This window comes from Scyliorhinus torazame, chromosome 20, assembly GCF_047496885.1.
Source record: "Scyliorhinus torazame isolate Kashiwa2021f chromosome 20, sScyTor2.1, whole genome shotgun sequence".
NCBI lineage: Eukaryota > Metazoa > Chordata > Chondrichthyes > Carcharhiniformes > Scyliorhinidae > Scyliorhinus > Scyliorhinus torazame.
In genome coordinates this window covers 90,161,412-90,181,107 of record NC_092726.1, presented here as the reverse complement: position 1 = coordinate 90,181,107, position 19,696 = coordinate 90,161,412, and positions in this window count along the sequence as shown.

Genomic DNA, 19,696 nt, shown 5'->3' with positions numbered 1-19,696 from the left:
CATCTTTTTGCAATCAGCCACATTCTGCGACTTTATTGGTTTTTGCAACCACAGCAAACATGATGGAATAATTGGAAATTCAGAACACTGATGGAGGCTCCTTGTTCCACAATTACTGTGCCTGTGGCCATTATTACTATTCTACAGATACATCGTCAGATAATTGCATACAGCAGTCTTGCTGAATTTGTACAATAGATTGGGAAGGCACAGTTGGAATACTGTGTACAGTTCTGGTCACCCTAATATAGAAAGGATATTATTAACCTAGATAGAGGGCAGAAAAGGTTTGCGAGGCTGCTACCGGACTTGATGTTTTGAGTGGCAGGATAGACTGGAACATTTTTCTTGGAGGCTAGGGGTGATCTTGACGTTGACTATAAAATAATGAGGGGCATTGATGAAGTAGATTTTCCCAGTAGTAGTGGAATCCAAAAGTAGAGGGCATAGGTTTAAGGTGAGAGGGGAGAGATACAAAAGGGCCCAGAGGAACCATTGTTTCACACAGAGGGTGGTGAGTATCTGGAAGAGCTGGCAGAGGCAGTAGTGGAGGCGTTTAAAATTCTGCCTTTTAAAACGCATTTAAATAGTTTATGGAGAAGATGGGTATAGAGGAATATGACCAAATGTGGACAATTGGACAGGCTTTGTGTAGTAAAAACTGGGCGACATGGACAAGTTAGGCCGAAGAGCCTGTTTCCACGCTGTAAACCTCTATGACTCTATGACCTGTCCCACCTTCCAGATCTGTGTCGCTGCAGATTCGAGCATCCCATCTAATGTCCAAATCGGTTTGAAATTATGCTGTGGGTGTCTGCCTCGATTTATCTTACCGACAGGGAACTGTGAGGGAATGAACGTATCTGAGGAACAGGCAGGAATTGACATTGAGGCAGAAGCTCAGCTGTCATCAAACTGAATGTTGGGGCAGGAGTGAGTGGCCCTGTTGTAATTTGCTATCAGTTCCAGTTGCCACAGCTCTCACAGCTCGCAGGTGAATATAACTGCGAGATAAGATTTTTAAATTACATCTTTCGAACAATTATTTCAATGTTCTGGGATACAGTTCAGTTATCTAGTCTGCACTGCCTGTGAGATTGGTGGAGGCAGATACAACAGTGGCTTTCAAATGTCAATGCGAGAAACGACAGGAATCAAATGCATGTCTCTGGGGAAAGGTTGGTCGAGTGGGATTGAATGAACCGCTAATCTAAAGAGCGGCTGAGGTTAAACAGAATGAATATCCTCCGTCGGTACTTCACGCACTTTAAAGTTTTTATTCACGTCTGGCTATGAGATGATGTGCACCAACGTGTGGATTTTCACGTCAATGTTACCGACCACGGCGAGTAGCATCACTGTAATCCGTTATATACAATGTGCCCACGCATGAAACCGACGTCAGCTTTAGCTCACTGGTTACTTCACAGCATCAACTTAATTATAAGTTCGAACCTGTCTCACTGTGGGCACTGTCAGGCGTTTAAAAAATTTCCGAAACATGTGTGTTGCATAAATAAAAGCAGCAGCACGTTTATAATTAGAAGTAGGTGTATTTTGTTCAGAGGCTGCATTGATCTGTTTTGAAAAGAGGCTTGTGCCACGTGTTTACTTTCTGATCTCACACTGCGGAAACACAAGTTCGAGTCCAGCTCTGTACACTTTGAAGGTGGTTTGTGGAGGAGCTGTTGTCAAGTGACAGTTAACCCGAAACATTTCTTCAGTGTTCCCCTCCCTACCGCCTCCTCTAACCGAAAAAAAAGGCAATCACTTTAAGGATTCCAGCCAAGTAAAGAGCAAGAGGGAGACACGAGGGCAGGTATAAGTGGAAAGAAGTTGAACTGTGATGTCACAGACTGCAGTGAAAGAGCGCGAGGAGAGCGGCGGGGACACAGTGAAAGAGCGCGAGGAGAGCGGCGGGGACTCAGTGAAAGAGGGAGAGGAGAGCGGCGGAGATTCAGTGAAAGAGCGCGAGGAGAGCGGCCGGGCCGCAGGATATAACAGCGCGAGGAGAGCGGCGGGGACACAGTGAAAGAGCGCGAGGAGAGCGGCGGGGACATAGGAAATAACAGCGCGAGGAGAGAGGCGGGAACACAGTGAAAGAGCACGAGGAGAATGGAGGGGACACAGGATATAACAGCGCGAGGAGAGCGGCGGGTACACAGTGAAAGAGTGCGAGGAGAGCGGCGGGGACACAGTGAGAGAGCACGAGGAGAGCGGCGGGGACACAGGATATAACAGCGCGAGGAGAGCGGCGGGGACACAGTCAAAGAGCACGAGGAGAGCGGCGGTGCCTCTGGGAAAGAGCGCGAGGAGAGCGACGAAGATTCAGTGAAAGAGCGGGAGGAGAGCGGCGGGGACTCAGTGAAAGGGGGCGAGGAGAGCGGCGGAGATTCAGTGAAAGAGCGCGAGGATAGAGGCGGAGATTCAGTGAAACAGCACGAGGAGGGCGGCCGGGACACAGGATATAACAGCGCGAGGAGAGGGGCAGGGACACAGTGAAAGAGCATGAGGAGAGCGGTGGGGACACAAGATATAACTGCGCGAGGAGAGCGGCGGGGACACAGTGCAAGAGCGCGAGGAGAGCGGCGGGTACACAGTGAAATAGTGTGAGGAGAGCGGCGGGGACACAGGATATAACAGCGCGAGGAGAGCTGCGGGGTCTCAGTGAAAAAGCGCGAGCCGAGCGGCGGAGACTCAGTGAAAGAGCGCGAGGAGAGCGGCGGGGACACAGTGAAATAGTGTGAGGAGAGCGGCGGGGACACAGGATATAACAGCGCGAGGAGAGCTGCGGGGTCTCAGTGAAAAAGCGCGAGCCGAGCGGCGGAGACACAGTGAAAGTGCGCGAGGAAAGCGGCGGGGTCACAGTGAAAGAGCGCGGGGAGTGCGGCGTGGACACAGTGAAATAGCGCGAGGAGAGCGGCTGGCAAACAGGATTTTACAGCGCGAGGAGAGCGGTGGGGACACAGTGAAAGAGCATGAGGAGAGCGGTGGGGACACAAGATATAACTGCGCGAGGAGCGCAGCGGGGACACAGTGCAAGAGCGCGAGGAGAGTGGCGGGGACACAGTGAAATAGTGTGAGGAGAGCGGCGGGGACACAGGATATAACAGCACGATGAGAGCTGCGGGGTCTCAGTGAAAAAGCGCGAGCCGAGCGGCGGAGACTCAGTGAAAGAGCGCGAGGGGAGCGACGGGGGCACAGTGAAAGAGTGCGAGGAGAGCAGTGGGGAAACAGTGAAAGAGCGCGAGGAGAGCGGCGGAGACACAGTGAAAGAGCGTGAGGAGAACGGCGGGGTCTCTGTGAAAGAGCGCGATGAAAGCGGCGGAGATTCAGTGAAAGAGCGCGAGGGGCGCGGCGGGGACACAGTGAAAGGGCGCGAGGAGAGCGGCGGTGTCACAGTGAAAGAGCGCGAGGAGTGCGGCGTGGACACAGTGAAATAGCGCGAGGAGAGCGGCTGGCAAACAGGATTTTACAGCGCGAGGAGACCGGTGGGGACACAGTGAAAGAGCGCGAGGAGAGCGGCGCAGACTCAGTGAAAGAGCGCGAGGAGAGCGGCAGAGACACAGTGAAAGAGCGCGAATAGAGCGACGGGGTCTCAGTGAAAGAGCGCGATGAATGCGGCGGAGATTCAGTGAAAGAGCGCGAGGGGCGCAGCGGGGACTCAGTGAAAGAGCGCGAGGAGAGCGGCGGGGGCCACAGTGAAAGAGAGCGAGGAGAGCGGCGGGGTCTCAGTGAAAGAGGGCTAGGAGAGGGGCGGAGATTCAGTGGAAGAGCGCGAGGAGAGCGCGTGGACACAGTGAAAGAGCGCGAGGAGAGCGGCGGAGATTCAGTGAAAGAGAGCGGCGGAGAAAGAGTGAAAGAGCGCGAGGAGAGCGGCGGGCTCTCAGTGAAAGAGCGCGATGAAAGCGGCGGAGATTCAGTGAAAGAGCGAGAAGGGCGCGGCGGGGACTCAGTAAAAGAGCGCGAGGGGAGCGGCGGGGACTCAGTGAAAGAGCGCAAGGAAAGCGGCGGTGCCTCAGTGAAAGAGCGCGAGGAGAGCGACAAATATTCAGTGAAAGAGGGCGAGGAGAGCGGCGGAGATTCAGTGAAAGAGCGCGAGGATAGCGGCGGAGATTCAGTGAAAGAGCGCGAGGAGACCGGCCGGGACACAGGATATAACAGCGAGAGGAGAGCGGTGGAGACACAGTGAGAGAGCACGAGGAGAGCGGCGGGGACACAGGATATAACAGCATGAGGAGAGCGGCGGGGACACAGTGAAATAGCGTGAGGAGAGCGGCGGGGACACAGGATATAACAGCGCGAGGAGAGCGGCGGGGTCTGAGTGAAAGAGCGCGAGCCGAGCGGCGGAGGCTCAGTGAAAGAGCGCGAAGAGAGCGGCGGGGACGCAGGTAAAGAGCGCGAGGAGAGCGGCGGAGACTCTGTGAAAGAGCGCGAGGAGAGCGGCGGAGATTCAGTGGAAGAGCGCGAGGAGAGCGGCAGTGTCACAGTGAAAGAGCGCGAGGAGAGCGGCGGAGATTCAGTGAAAGAGCATAAGGAGAGCGGCGGAGACACAGTGAAAGAGCGCGAGGAAAGCGGCGGGGACACAGTGAAAAAGCACGGGGAGAGCGGCGGGGACACAGTGAAATAGCGCGAGGAGACCGGCGGGCAAACAGGATATTACAGCGCGAGGAGAGCGGCGGGGACAAAGTGAAAGAGCACGAGGAGAGCGGCGGAAACACAGTGAAAGAGCGCGAGGAGAGCGGCGGGGTCTCAGTGAAAGAGCGCGATGAATGCGGCGGAGATTCAGTGAAAGAGCGCGAGGGGCGCAGCGGGGACTCAGTGAAAGAGCGCGAGGATAGCGGCGGGGACACAGTGAAGAGCGCAAGGAGAGCGGCGGGGTCTCAGTGAAAAAGCGCGAGGAGAGGGGCGGAGATTCAGTGGAAGAGCGCGAGGAGAGCGGCGTGGACACAGTGAAAGAGCGCGAGGAGAGGGCGGAGATTCAGTGAAAGAGAGCGGCGGAGACACAGTGAAAGAGCGCGAGGAGAGCGGTGGGCTCTCAGTGAAAGAGTGCGATGAAAGCGGCGGAGATTCAGTGAAAGAGCGCGAGGGGCGCGGCGGGGACTCAGTAAAAGTGCGCGTGGTGAGCGGCGGGGATTCAGTGAAAGAGCGCGAGGAAAGCGGCGGGGACTCGGTGAAAGAGCACGAGGAGAGCGGCGGAGATTCAGTGAAAGAGCGCGAGGAGAGCGGCGGGACACAGTGAAGGAGCGCGAGGAGAGCGGCGGGCACACAGGATATAACAGCTTGAGGTGAGCGGCGGGAACTCAGTGCAAGAATGCGAGGAGAGTTGTGGGAACACAGTGAAAGAGCGCGAGGAGAGCGGCGGGGACATAGGATATAACAGCACGAGGAGAGCGACAAGGACACAGTGAAAGAGCGCGAGGAGAGCGGCGGGGACACAGTGAAAGAGCGCGAGGAGTGCCGCGGGGACATAGGATATAACAGCGCGAGGAGAGCGGCGGGGACACAGTGAAAGAGCGCAAGGAGAGCGGCGATGACTCAGTTAAACAGCGCAAAGTGGGCAGAGGTGACTCAGTGAAAGAGCGCGAGGAGAGCGGCGGTGCCTCAGTGAAACAGCGCGAGGAGAGCGGCGAAGATTCTGTGAAAGAGCGCGAGGAGAGCGGCGGGGACTCAGTGAAAGAGCGCGAGGATAGTGGCGGAGATTCAGTGAAAGAGAACAAGGAGAGCGGCGGAGACACAGTGAAAGTGCGCGAGGAAAGCGGCGGGGTCACAGTGAAAGAGCGCGGGGAGTGCGGCGTGGACACAGTGAAATAGCGCGAGGAGAGCGGCTGGCAAACAGGAATTTACAGCGCGAGGAGAGCGGTGGGGACACAGTGAAAGAGCGCGAGGAGAGCGGCGCAGACTCAGTGAAAGAGCGCGAGGAGAGCGGCGGAGACACAGTGAAAGAGCGCGAGGAGAGCGACGGGGTCTCAGTGAAAGAGCGCGATGAATGCGGCGGAGATTCAGTGAAAGAGCGCGAGGGGCGCAGCGGGGACTCAGTGAAAGAGCGCGAGGAGAGCGGCGGGGGCCACAGTGAAAGAGAGCGAGGAGAGCGGCGGGGTCTCAGTGAAAGAGGGCTAGGAGAGGGGCGGAGATTCAGTGGAAGAGCGCGAGGAGAGCGCGTGGACACAGTGAAAGAGCGCGAGGAGAGCGGCGGAGATTCAGTGAAAGAGAGCGGCGGAGAAAGAGTGAAAGAGCGCGAGGAGAGCGGCGGGCTCTCAGTGAAAGAGCGCGATGAAAGCGGCGGAGATTCAGTGAAAGAGCGAGAGGGGCGCGGCGGGGACTCAGTAAAAGAGCGCGAGGGGAGCGGCGGGGACTCAGTGAAAGAGCGCAAGAAAAGCGGCGGTGCCTCAGTGAAAGAGCGCGAGGAGAGCGACAAAGATTCAGTGAAAGAGGGCGAGGAGAGCTGCGGAGATTCAGTGAAAGAGCGCGAGGATAGCGGCGGAGATTCAGTGAAAGAGCGCGAGGAGAGCGGCCGGGACACAGGATATAACAGCGAGAGGAGAGCGGTGGAGACACAGTGAGAGAGCACGAGGAGAGCGGCGGGGACACAGGATATAACAGCATGAGGAGAGCGGCGGGGACACAGTGAAATAGCGTGAGGAGAGCGGCGGGGACACAGGATATAACAGCGCGAGGAGAGCGGCGGGGTCTGAGTGAAAGAGCGCGAGCCGAGCGGCGGAGGCTCAGTGAAAGAGCGCGAGGAGAGCGGCGGGGACGCAGGTAAAGAGCGCGAGGAGAGCGGCGGAGACTCTGTGAAAGAGCGCGAGGAGAGCGGCGGAGATTCAGTGGAAGAGCGCGAGGAGAGCGGCAGTGTCACAGTGAAAGAGCGCGAGGAGAGCGGCGGAGATTCAGTGAAAGACCATAAGGAGAGCGGCGGAGACACAGTGAAAGAGCGCGAGGAAAGCGGCGGGGACACAGTGAAAAAGCACGGGGAGAGCGGCGGGGACACAGTGAAATAGCGCGAGGAGACCAGCGGGCAAACAGGATATTACAGCGCGAGGAGAGCGGCGGGGACAAAGTGAAAGAGCACGAGGAGAGCGGCGGAGACACAGTGAAAGAGCGCGAGGAGAGCGGCGGGTCTCAGTGAAAGAGCGCGATGAATGCGGCGGAGATTCAGTGAAAGAGCGCGAGGGGCGCAGCGGGGACTCACTGAAAGAGCGTGAGGAGAGCGGCGGGGACACAGTGAAGAGCGCAAGGAGAGCGGCGGGGTCTCAGTGAAAAAGCGCGAGGAGAGGGGCGGAGATTCAGTGGAAGAGCGCGAGGAGAGCGGCGTGGACACAGTGAAAGAGCGCGAGGAGAGGGCGGAGATTCAGTGAAAGAGAGCGGCGGAGACACAGTGAAAGAGCGCGAGGAGAGCGGCGGGCTCTCAGTGAAAGAGTGCGATGAAAGCGGCGGAGATTCAGTGAAAGAGCGCGAGGGGTGCGGCGGGGACTCAGTAAAAGTGCGCGTGGGGAGCGGCGGGGATTCAGTGAAAGAGCGCGAGGAAAGCGGCGGGGACTCGGTGAAAGAGCACGAGGAGAGCGGCGGAGATTCAGTGAAAGAGCGCGAGGAGAGCGGCGGGACACAGTGAAGGAGCGCGAGGAGAGCGGCGGGCACACAGGATATAACAGCGTGAGGTGAGCGGCGGGAACTCAGTGCAAGAATGCGAGGAGAGTTGTGGGAACACAGTGAAAGAGCGCGAGGAGAGCGGCGGGGACATAGGATATAACAGCACGAGGAGAGCGGCGGGGACACAGTGAAAGAGCGCGAGGAGAGCGGCGGGGACACAGTGAAAGAGCGCGAGGAGAGCGGCGGGGTCTCAGTTAAAAAGCGCGAGGAGAGGGGCGGAGATTCAGTGGAAGAGCGCGAGGAGAGCGGCGTGGACACAGTGAAAGAGCGCGAGGAGAGGGCGGAGATTCAGTGAAAGAGAGCGGCGGAGACACAGTGAAAGAGCGCGAGGAGAGCGGCGGGCTCTCAGTGAAAGAGTGCGATGAAAGCGGCGGAGATTCAGTGAAAGAGCGCGAGGGGCGCGGCGGGGACTCAGTAAAAGTGCGCGTGGGGAGCGGCGGGGATTCAGTGAAAGAGCGCGAGGAAAGCGGCGGGGACTCGGTGAAAGAGCACGAGGAGAGCGGCGGAAGATTCAGTGAAAGAGCGCGAGGAGAGCGGCGGGACACAGTGAAGGAGCGCGAGGAGAGCGGCGGGCACACAGGTTATAACAGCTTGAGGTGAGCGGCGGGAATTCAGTGCAAGAATGCGAGGAGAGTTGTGGGAACACAGTGAAAGAGCGCGAGGAGAGCGGCGGGGACATAGGATATAACAGCACGAGGAGAGCGGCAAGGAAACAGTGAAAGAGCGCGAGGAGAGCGGCGGGGACACAGTGAAAGAGCGCGAGGAGCGCCGCGGGGACACAGGATATAACAGCGCGAGGAGGGCGGCGGGGACACAGTGAAAGAGCGCGAGGAGAGCGGCGATGACTAAGTTAAAGAGCGCGAAGTGGGCAGAGGTGACTCAGTGAAAGAGCGCGAGGAGAGCGGCAGTGCCTCAGTGAAACAGCGCGAGGAGAGCGGCGAAGATTCAGTGAAAGAGCGCGAGGAGAGCGGCGGGGACTCAGTGAAAGAGCGCGAGGATAGTGGCGGAGATTCAGTGAAAGAGCGCGAGGATAGCGGCTGGGACACCGGATATCACAACGCGGGGACTCAGTGAAAGAGCGCCAGGAGAGTCGCGGAGACACAGTGGAAGAGCGCGGGGAGAGGTGCGGAGACAGTGAAACAGCGCGATTGGAGCGGCCGGGACACAGGATATAACAGCGCGAGGAGAGGGGCGGGGACACATTGAAAGAGCGCGAGGGGAGCGGCGGGGACTTAGTGAATGAGCGCGAGGAGAGCGGCGGGCGCACATTGAAAGAGCGACAGGAGAGCGGCGGGCACAGAGGATATAACAGCGCGAGGAGAGCGGCGGGGACTCATTGAAAGAGCACGAGTAGAGCGGCGGGGACACAGTGAAAGAGCGCGAGGAGAGTGGCGGGGACACATTGAATGAGCGCGAGGAGAGCGGCAGAGATTCAGTGAAAGAGCGTGAGGAGAGCGGTGGGGTCACTGGATATAACAGTGCGAGGTGAGCGTCGGGAACTCCGTGAAAGAGCGCGAAGGGAGCGGCGGGGACTCAGTGAAAAAGTGCGAGGAGAGTGGCGGGGACACAGGGAAAGACCGCGAGGAGAGTGGCAGAGATTCAGTGCAAGAGCGCGATTAGCGCGGCGGGGACTCAGGGAAAGACCGCGGGGAGAGCGGCAGAGATTCAGTGCAAGAGCGCGATTAGTTCGGCGGGGACGCACTGAAATACCGCGAGAATAGCGGCAGAGATTCAGTGAAAGAGCGTGAGGAGAGCGGCGGGCACACAGGATATAACAGCTCGAGGTGAGCGGCGGGGACTCAGTGCAAGAATGCGAGGAGAGTGGTGGGAACACAGTGAAAGAGCGCGAGGAGAGCGACGGGGACATACGATATAACAGCGCGAGGAGAGCGGCGGGGACACAGTGAAAGAGCGCGAGGAGAGCGACGGGGACACAGTGAAAGAGCGCGAGGAGGGCCGCGGGGACACTGGATATAACAGCGCGAGGTGAGCGGCGGGGACTCAGTGCAAGAATGCGAGGAGAGTGGTGGGAACACAGTGAAAGAGCGCGAGGAGAGCGACGGGGACATACGATATAACAGCGCGAGGAGAGCGGCGGGGACACAGTGAAAGAGCGCGAGGAGAGCGGCGGAGACACAGTGAAAGAGCGCGAGGAAAGCGGCGGGGACACAGTGAAAAAGCACGGGGAGAGCGGCGGGGACACAGTGAAAGAGCACGAGGAGAGCGGCGGAGACACAGTGAAAGAGCGCGAGGAGAGCGGCGGGGTCTCAGTGAAAGAGCGCGATGAATGCGGCGGAGATTCAGTGAAAGAGCGCGAGGGGCGCAGCGGGGACTCACTGAAAGAGCGTGAGGAGAGCGGCGGGGACACAGTAAAGAGCGCAAGGAGAGCGGCGGGGTCTCAGTGAAAAAGCGCGAGGAGAGGGGCGGAGATTCAGTGGAAGAGCGCGAGGAGAGCGGCGTGGACACAGTGAAAGAGCGCGAGGAGAGGGCGGAGATTCAGTGAAAGAGAGCAGCGGAGACACAGTGAAAGAGCGCGAGGAGAGCGGCGGGCTCTCAGTGAAAGAGTGCGATGAAAGCGGCGGAGATTCAGTGAAAGAGCGCGAGGGGCGCGGCGGGGACTCAGTAAAAGTGCGCGTGGGGAGCGGCGGGGATTCAGTGAAAGAGCGCGAGGAAAGCGGCGGGGACTCGGTGAAAGAGCACGAGGAGAGCGGCGGAGATTCAGTGAAAGAGCGCGAGGAGAGCGGCGGGACACAGTGAAGGAGCGCGAGGAGAGCGGCGGGCACACAGGATATAACAGCTTGAGGTGAGCGGCGGGAACTCAGTGCAAGAATGCGAGGAGAGTTGTGGGAACACAGTGAAAGAGCGCGAGGAGAGCGGCGGGGACATAGGATATAACAGCACGAGGAGAGCGGCAAGGACACAGTGAAAGAGCGCGAGGAGAGCGGCGGGGACACAGTGAAAGAGCGCGAGGAGCGCCGCGGGGACACAGGATATAACAGCGCAAGGAGAGCGGCGGGGACACAGTGAAAGAGCGCGAGGAGAGCGGCGATGACTCAGTTAAAGAGCGCGAGGAGAGCGGCGGGCTCTCAGTGAAAGAGTGCGATGAAAGCGGCGGAGATTCAGTGAAAGAGCGCGAGGATAGCGGCTGGGACACCGGATATCACAACGCGGGGACTCAGTGAAAGAGCGCCAGGAGAGTCGCGGAGACACAGTGGAAGAGCGCGGGGAGAGGTGCGGAGACAGTGAAACAGCGCGATTGGAGCGGCCGGGACACAGGATATAACAGCGCGAGGAGAGGGGCGGGGACACATTGAAAGAGCGCGAGGGGTGCGGCGGGGACTTAGTGAATGAGCGCGAGGAGAGCGGCGGGCGCACATTGAAAGAGCGACAGGAGAGCGGCGGGCACAGAGGATATAACAGCGCGAGGAGAGCGGCGGGGACTCATTGAAAGAGCACGAGAAGAGCGGCGGGGACACAGTGAAAGAGCGCGAGGAGAGCGGCGGGGACACAGTGAAAGAGCGCGAGGAGAGCGGCGGGGACGCACTGAAAGACCACGAGAATAGCGGCAGAGATTCAGTGAAAGAGCGTGAGGAGAGCGGTGGGGTCACTGGATATAACAGTGCGAGGTGAGCGTCGGGAACTCCGTGAAAGAGCGCGAAGGGAGCGGCGGGGACTCAGTGAAAAAGTGCGAGGAGAGTGGCGGGGACTCAGGGAAAGACCGCGAGGAGAGTGGCAGAGATTCAGTGCAAGAGCGCGATTAGCGCGGCGGGACACAGTGAAGGAGCGTGAGGAGAGCGGCGGGCACACAGGATATAACAGCTCGAGGTGAGCGGCGGGGACTCAGTGCAAGAATGCGAGGAGATTGGTGGGAACACAGTGAAAGAGCGCGAGGAGAGCGACGGGGACATACGATATAACAGCGCGAGGAGAGCGGCGGGGACACAGTGAAAGAGCGCGCGGAGAGCGACGGGGACACAGTGAAAGAGCGGGAGGAGGGCCGCGGGGACACTGGATATAACAGCGCGAGGTGAGCGGCGGGGACTCAGTGCAAGAATGCGAGGAGAGTGGTGGGAACACAGTGAAAGAGCGCGAGGAGAGCGACGGGGACATACGATATAACAGCGCGAGGAGAGCGGCGGGGACACAGTGAAAGAGCGCGGGGAGAGCGGCGGAGACACAGTGAAAGAGCGCGAGGAAAGCGGCGGGGACACAGTGAAAAAGCACGGGGAGAGCGGCGGGGACACAGTGAAATAGCATGAGGAGACCGGCGGGCACACAGGATATTACAGCACGAGGAGAGCGGCGGAGACACAGTGAAAGAGCGCGAGGAGAGCGGCGGGGACATAGGATATAACAGCACGAGGAGAGCGGCAAGGACACAGTGAAAGAGCGTGAGGAGAGCGGCGGGGACACAGTGAAAGAGCGCGAGGAGCGCCGCGGGGACACAGGATATAACAGCGCGAGGAGAGCGGCGGGGACACAGTGAAAGAGCGCGAGGAGAGCGGCGATGACTCAGTTAAAGAGCGCGAGGAGAGCGGCGGGGACTCAGTGAAAGAGCGCGAGGATAGTGGCGGAGATTCAGTGAAAGAGCGCGAGGATAGCGGCTGGGACACCGGATATCACAACGCGGGGACTCAGTGAAAGAGCGCCAGGAGAGTCGCGGAGACACAGTGGAAGAGCGCAGGGAGAGGTGCGGAGACAGTGAAACAGCGCGATTGGAGCGGCCGGGACACAGGATATAACAGCGCGAGGAGAGGGGCGGGGACACATTGAAAGAGCGCGAGTGGTGCGGCGGGGACTTAGTGAATGAGCGCGAGGAGAGCGGCGGGCGCACATTGAAAGAGCGACAGGAGAGCGGCGGGCACAGAGGATATAACAGCGCGAGGAGAGCGGCGGGGACTCATTGAAAGAGCACGAGAAGAGCGGCGGGGACACAGTGAAAGAGCGCGAGGAGAGCGGCGGGGACACAGTGAAAGAGCGCGAGGAGAGCGGCGGGGACGCACTGAAAGACCGCGAGAATAGCGGCAGAGATTCAGTGAAAGAGCGTGAGGAGAGCGGTGGGGTCACTGGATATAACAGTGCGAGGTGAGCGTCGGGAACTCCGTGAAAGAGCGCGAAGGGAGCGGCGGGGACTCAGTGAAAAAGTGCGAGGAGAGTGGCGGGGACTCAGGGAAAGACCGCGAGGAGAGTGGCAGAGATTCAGTGCAAGAGCGCGATTAGCGCGGCGGGACACAGTGAAGGAGCGTGAGGAGAGCGGCGGGCACACAGGATATAACAGCTCGAGGTGAGCGGCGGGGACTCAGTGCAAGAATGCGAGGAGATTGGTGGGAACACAGTGAAAGAGCGCGAGGAGAGCGACGGGGACATACGATATAACAGCGCGAGGAGAGCGGCGGGGACACAGTGAAAGAGCGCGCGGAGAGCGACGGGGACACAGTGAAAGAGCGCGAGGAGGGCCGCGGGGACACTGGATATAACAGCGCGAGGTGAGCGGCGGGGACTCAGTGCAAGAATGCGAGGAGAGTGGTGGGAACACAGTGAAAGAACGCGAGGAGAGCGACGGGGACATACGATATAACAGCGCGAGGAGAGCGGCGGGGACACAGTGAAAGAGCGCGGGGAGAGCGGCGGAGACACAGTGAAAGAGCGCGAGGAAAGCGGCGGGGACACAGTGAAAAAGCACGGGGAGAGCGGCGGGGACACAGTGAAATAGCACGAGGAGACCGGCGGGCACACAGGATATTACAGCACGAGGAGAGCGGCGGAGACACAGTGAAAGAGCGCGATGAGAGCGGCGGGGTCTCAGTGAAAGAGCGCGATGAATGCGGCGGAGATTCAGTGAAAGAGCTCGAGGGGCGCAGCGGGGACTCAGTGAAAGAGCGCGAGGAGAGCGGCGGGGACACAGTGAAGAGCGCAAGGAGAGCGGCGGGGTCTCAGTGAAAAAGCGCGACGAGAGGGGCGGAGATTATGTGGAAGAGCGCGAGGAGAGCGGCGTGGACACAGTGAAAGAGCGCGAGGAGAGGGCGGAGATTCAGTGAAAGAGAGCGGCGGAGACACAGTGAAAGAGCGCGAGGAGAGCGGCGGGCTCTCAGAGAAAGATTGCGATGAAAGCGGCGGAGATTCAGTGAAAGAGCGCGAGGGGCGCGGCGGGGACTCAGTAAAAGTGAGCGTGGGGAGCGGCGGGGATTCAGTGAAAGAGCGCGAGGAAAGCGGCGGGGACTCGGTGAAAGAGCACGAGGAGAGCGGCGGAGGTTCAGTGAAAGAGCGCGAGGAGAGCGGCGGGGACTCAGGGAAAGACCGCGAGGAGAGCGGCAGAGATTCAGTGCAAGAGCGCGATTAGTGCGGCGGGACACAGTGAAGGAGCGCGAGGAGAGCGGCGGGCACACAGGATATAACAGCTTGAGGTGAGCGGCGGGAACTCAGTGCAAGAATGCGAGGAGAGTTGTGGGAACACAGTGAAAGAGCGCGAGGAGAGCGGCGGGGACATACGATATAACAGCACGAGGAGAGCGGCGGGGACACAGTGAAAGAGCGCGAGGAGAGCGGCGGGGACACAGTGAAAGAGCGCGAGGAGCGACGCGGGGACACAGGATATAACAGCGCGAGGAGAGCGGCGGGGACACAGTGAAAGAGCGGGAGGAGAGCAGCGATGACTCAGTTAAAGAGCGCGAAGTGGGCGGAGGTGACTCAGTGAAAGAGCGCGAGGAGAGCGGCGGTGCCTCAGTGAAACAGCGCGAGGAGAACGGCGGAGATTCAGTGAAAGAGCGCGAGGAGAGCGGCGGGGACTCAGTGAAAGAGCGCGAGGATAGTGGCGGAGATTCAGTTAAAGAGCGCGAGGATAGCGGCTGGGACACCGGATATAACAGCGCGAGGAGTGCAGCGGGGACTCAGTGAAAGAGCACCAGGAGAGTCGCGGAGACACAGTAGAAGAGCGCGGGGAGAGGGGCGGAGACAGTGAAACAGCGCGATTGGTGCGGCCGGGACACAGGATATAACAGCGCGAGGAGAGGGGCGGGGACACATTGAAAGAGCGCGAGGGGAGCGGCGGGGACTTAGTGAATGAGCGCGAGGAGAGCGGCGGGCGCACATTGAAAGAGCGACAGGAGAGTGGCGGGCACAGAGGATATAACAGAGCGAGGAGAGCGGCGGGGACTCATTGAAAGAGCGCGAGAAGAGCGGCGGGGACACAGTGAAAGAGCGCGAGGAGAGCAGCGGGGACGCACTGAAAGACCGCGAGGATAGCGGCGGAGATTCAGTGAAAGAGCGTGAGGAGAGCGGTGGGGTCACTGGATATAACAGTGTGAGGTGAGCGTCGGGAACTCCGTGAAAGAGCGCGAAGGGAGCGGATTGGACTCAGTGAAAAAGTGCGAGGAGAGTGGCGGGGACTCAGGGAAAGACCGCAAGGAGAACGGCAGAGATTCAGTGCAAGAGCGCGATTAGCGCGGCGGGACACAGTGAAGGAGAGCGGCGGGCACACAGGATATAACAGCTCGAGGTGAGCGGCGGGGACTCAGTGCAGGAATGCGAGGAGAGTGGTGGGAACACAGTGAAAGAGCGCGAGGAGAGCAGCGGGGACTCAGGGAAAGACCGCGAGGAGAGCGGCAGAGATTCAGTGCAAGAGCGCGATTCGTGCGGCGGGACACAGTGAAGGAGCGCGAGGAGAGCGGCGGGCACACAGGATATAACAGCTTGAGGTGAGCGGCGGGAACTCAGTGCAAGAATGCGAGGAGAGTTGTGGGAACACAGTGAAAGAGCGCGAGGAGAGCGGCGGGGACATAGGATATAACAGCACGAGGAGAGCGGCGGGGACACAGTGAAAGAGCGCGAGGAGAGCGGCGGGGACACAGTGAAAGAGCGCGAGGAGCGCCGCGGGGACACAGAATATAACAGCGCGAGGAAAGCGGCGGGGACACAGTGAAAGAGCGCGAGAAGAGCGGCGATGACTCAGTTAAAGAGCGCGAAGTGGGCGGAGGTGACTCAGTAAAAGAGCGCGAGGAGAGCGGCGGTGCCTCAGTGAAACAGCGCGAGGAGAGCGGCGGAGATTCAGTGAAAGAGCGCGAGGAGAGCGGCGGGGACTCAGTGAAATAGCGCGAGGATAGTGGCGGAGATTCAGTTAAAGAGCGCGAGGATAGCGGCTGGGACACCGGATATAACAGCGCGAGGAGTGCAGCGGGGACTCAGTGAAAGAGCGCCAGGAGAGTCGCGGAGACACAGTGGAAGAGCGCGGGGAGAGGGGCGGAGACAGTGAAACAGCGCGATTGGAGCGGCCGGGACACAGGATATAACAGCGCGAGGAGAGGGGCGGGGACACATTGAAAGAGCGCGAGGGGAGCGGCAGGGACTTAGTGAATGTGCGCGAGGAGAGCGGCGGGCGCACATTGAAAGAGCGACAGGAGAGCGGCGGGCACAGAGGATATAACAGAACGAGGAGAGCGGCGGGGACTCATTGAAAGAGCGCGAGAAGAGCGGCGGGGACACAGTGAAGGAGCGCGAGGAGAGCGGCGGGGACACAGTGAAAGAGCCCGAGGAGAGCAGCGGGGACAAACTGAAAGACCACGAGGATAGCGGCGGGACACAGTGAAAGAGCGTGAGGAGAGCGGCGGGCACACAGGATATAACAGCTCGAGGTGAGCGGCGGGGACTCAGTGCAAGAATGCGAGGAGATTGGTGGGAACACAGTGAAAGAGCGCGAGGAGAGCGACGGTGACATACGATATAACAGCGCGAGGAGAGCGGCGGGGACACAGTGAAAGAGCGCGCGGAGAGCGACGGGGACACAGTGAAAGAGCGCGAGGAGGGCCGCGGGGACACTGGATATAACAGCGCGAGGTGAGCGGCGGGGACTCAGTGCAAGAATGCGAGGAGAGTGGTGGGAACACAGTGAAAGAGCGCGAGGAGAGCGACGGGGACATACGATATAACAGCGCGAGGAGAGCGGCGGGGACACAGTGAAAGAGCGCGGGGAGAGCGGCGGAGACACAGTGAAAGAGCGCGAGGAAAGCGGCGGGGGCACAGTGAAAAAGCACGGGGAGAGCGGCGGGGACACAGTGAAATAGCACGAGGAGACCGGCGGGCACACAGGATATTACAGCACGAGGAGAGCGGCGGAGACACAGTGAAAGAGCGCGATGAGAGCGGCGGGGTCTCAGTGAAAGAGCGCGATGAATGCGGCGGAGATTCAGTGAAAGAGCTCGAGGGGCGCAGCGGGGACTCAGTGAAAGAGCGCGAGGAGAGCGGCGGGGACACAGTGAAGAGCGCAAGGAGAGCGGCGGGGTCTCAGTGAAAAAGCGCGACGAGAGGGGCGGAGATTCAGTGGAAGAGCGCGAGGAGAGCGGCGTGGACACAGTGAAAGAGCGCGAGGAGAGGGCGGAGATTCAGTGAAAGAGAGCGGCGGAGACACAGTGAAAGAGCGCGAGGAGAGCGGCGGGCTCTCAGTGAAAGATTGCGATGAAAGCGGCGGAGATTCAGTGAAAGAGCGCGAGGGGCGCGGCGCGGACTCAGTAAAAGTGCGCATGGGGAGCGGCGGGGATTCAGTGAAAGAGCTCGAGGAAAGCGGCGGGGACTCGGTGAAAGAGCACGAGGAGAGCGGCGGAGATTCAGTGAAAGAGCGCGAGGAGAGCGGCGGGGACTCAGGGAAAGACCGCGAGGAGAGCGGCAGAGATTCAGTGCAAGAGCGCGATTAGTGCGGCGGGACACAGTGAAGGAGCGCGAGGAGAGCGGCGGGCACACAGGATATAACAGCTTGAGGTGAGCGGCGGGAACTCAGTGCAAGAATGCGAGGAGAGTTGTGGGAACACAGTGAAAGAGCGCGAGGAGAGCGGCGGGGACATACGATATAACAGCACGAGGAGAGCGGCGGATACAGTGAAAGAGCGCGAGGAGAGCGGCGGGGACACAGTGAAAGAGCGCGAGGAGCGACGCGGGGACACAGGATATAACAGCGCGAGGAGAGCGGCGGGGACTCAGTGAAAGAGCGGGAGGAGAGCAGCGATGACTCAGTTAAAGAGCGCGAAGTGGGCGGAGGTGACTCAGTGAAAGAGCGCGAGGAGAGCGGCGGTGCCTCAGTGAAACAGCGCGAGGAGAGCGGCGGAGATTCAGTGAAAGAGCGCGAGGAGAGCGGCGGGGACTCAGTGAAAGAGCGCGAGGATAGTGGCGGAGATTCAGTTAAAGAGCGCGAGGATAGCGGCTGGGACACCGGATATAACAGCGCGAGGAGTGCAGCGGGGACTCAGTGAAAGAGCACCAGGAGAGTCGCGGAGACACAGTAGAAGAGCGCGGGGAGAGGGGCGGAGACAGTGAAACAGCGCGATTGGAGCGGCCGGGACACAGGATATAACAGCGCGAGGAGAGGGGCGGGGACACATTGAAAGAGCGCGAGGGGAGCGGCGGGGACTTAGTGAATGAGCGCGAGGAGAGCGGCGGGCGCACATTGAAAGAGCGACAGGAGAGTGGCGGGCACAGAGGATATAACAGAGCGAGGAGAGCGGCGGGGACTCATAGAAAGAGCGCGAGAAGAGCGGCGGGGACACAGTGAAAGAGCGCGAGGAGAGCGGCGGGGACACAGTGAAAGAGCGCGAAGAGAGCAGCGGGGACGCACTGAAAGACCGCGAGGATAGCGGCGGAGATTCAGTGAAAGAGCGTGAGGAGAGCGGTGGGGTCACTGGATATAACAGTGCGAGGTGAGCGTCGGGAACTCCGTGAAAGAGCGCGAAGGGAGCGGATTGGACTCAGTGAAAAAGTGCGAGGAGAGTGGCGGGGACTCAGGGAAAGACCGCAAGGAGAACGGCAGAGATTCAGTGCAAGAGCGCGATTAGCGCGGCGGGACACAGTGAAGGAGAGCGGCGGGCACACAGGATATAACAGCTCGAGGTGAGCGGCGGGGACTCAGTGCAGGAATGCGAGGAGAGTGGTGGGAACACAGTGAAAGAGCGCGAGGAGAGCGGCGGGGACTCAGGGAAAGACCGCGAGGAGAGCGGCAGAGATTCAGTGCAAGAGCGCGATTAGTGCGGCGGGACACAGTGAAGGAGCGCGAGGAGAGCGGCGGGCACACAGGATATAACAGCTTGAGGTGAGCGGCGGGAACTCAGTGCAAGAATGCGAGGAGAGTTGTGGGAACACAGTGAAAGAGCGCGAGGAGAGCGGCGGGGACATAGGATATAACAGCACGAGGAGAGCGGCGGGGACACAGTGAAAGAGCGCGAGGAGAGCGGCGGGGACACAGTGAAAGAGCGCGAGGAGCGCCGCGGGGACACAGAATATAACAGCGCGAGGAAAGCGGCGGGGACACAGTGAAAGAGCGCGAGGAGAGCGGCGATGACTCAGTTAAAGAGCGCGAAGTGGGCGGAGGTGACTCAGTGAAAGAGCGCGAGGAGAGCGGCGGTGCCTCAGTGAAACAGCGCGAGGAGAGCGGCGGAGATTCAGTGAAAGAGCGCGAGGAGAGCGGCGGGGACTCAGTGAAATAGCGCGAGGATAGTGGCGGAGATTCAGTTAAAGAGCGCGAGGATAGCGGCTGGGACACCGGATATAACAGCGCGAGGAGTGCAGCGGGGACTCAGTGAAAGAGCACCAGGAGAGTCGCGGAGACACAGTGGAAGAGCGCGGGGAGAGGGGCGGAGACAGTGAAACAGCGCGATTGGAGCGGCCGGGACACAGGATATAACAGCGCGAGGAGAGGGGCGGGGACACATTGAAAGAGCGCGAGGGGAGCGGCGGGGACTTAGTGAATGAGCGCGAGGAGAGCGGCGGGCGCACATTGAAAGAGCGACAGGAGAGCGGCGGGCACAGAGGATATAACAGAACGAGGAGAGCGGCGGGGACTCATTGAAAGAGCGCGAGAAGAGCGGCGGGGACACAGTGAAGGAGCGCGAGGAGAGCGGCGGGGACACAGTGAAAGAGCGCGAGGAGAGCAGCGGGGACAAACTGAAAGACCACGAGGATAGCGGCGGAGATTCAGTGAAAGAGCGTGAGGAGAGCGGTGGGGTCACTGGATATAACAGTGCGAGGTGAGCGTCGGGAACTCCGTGAAAGAGCGCGAAGGGAGCGGCGG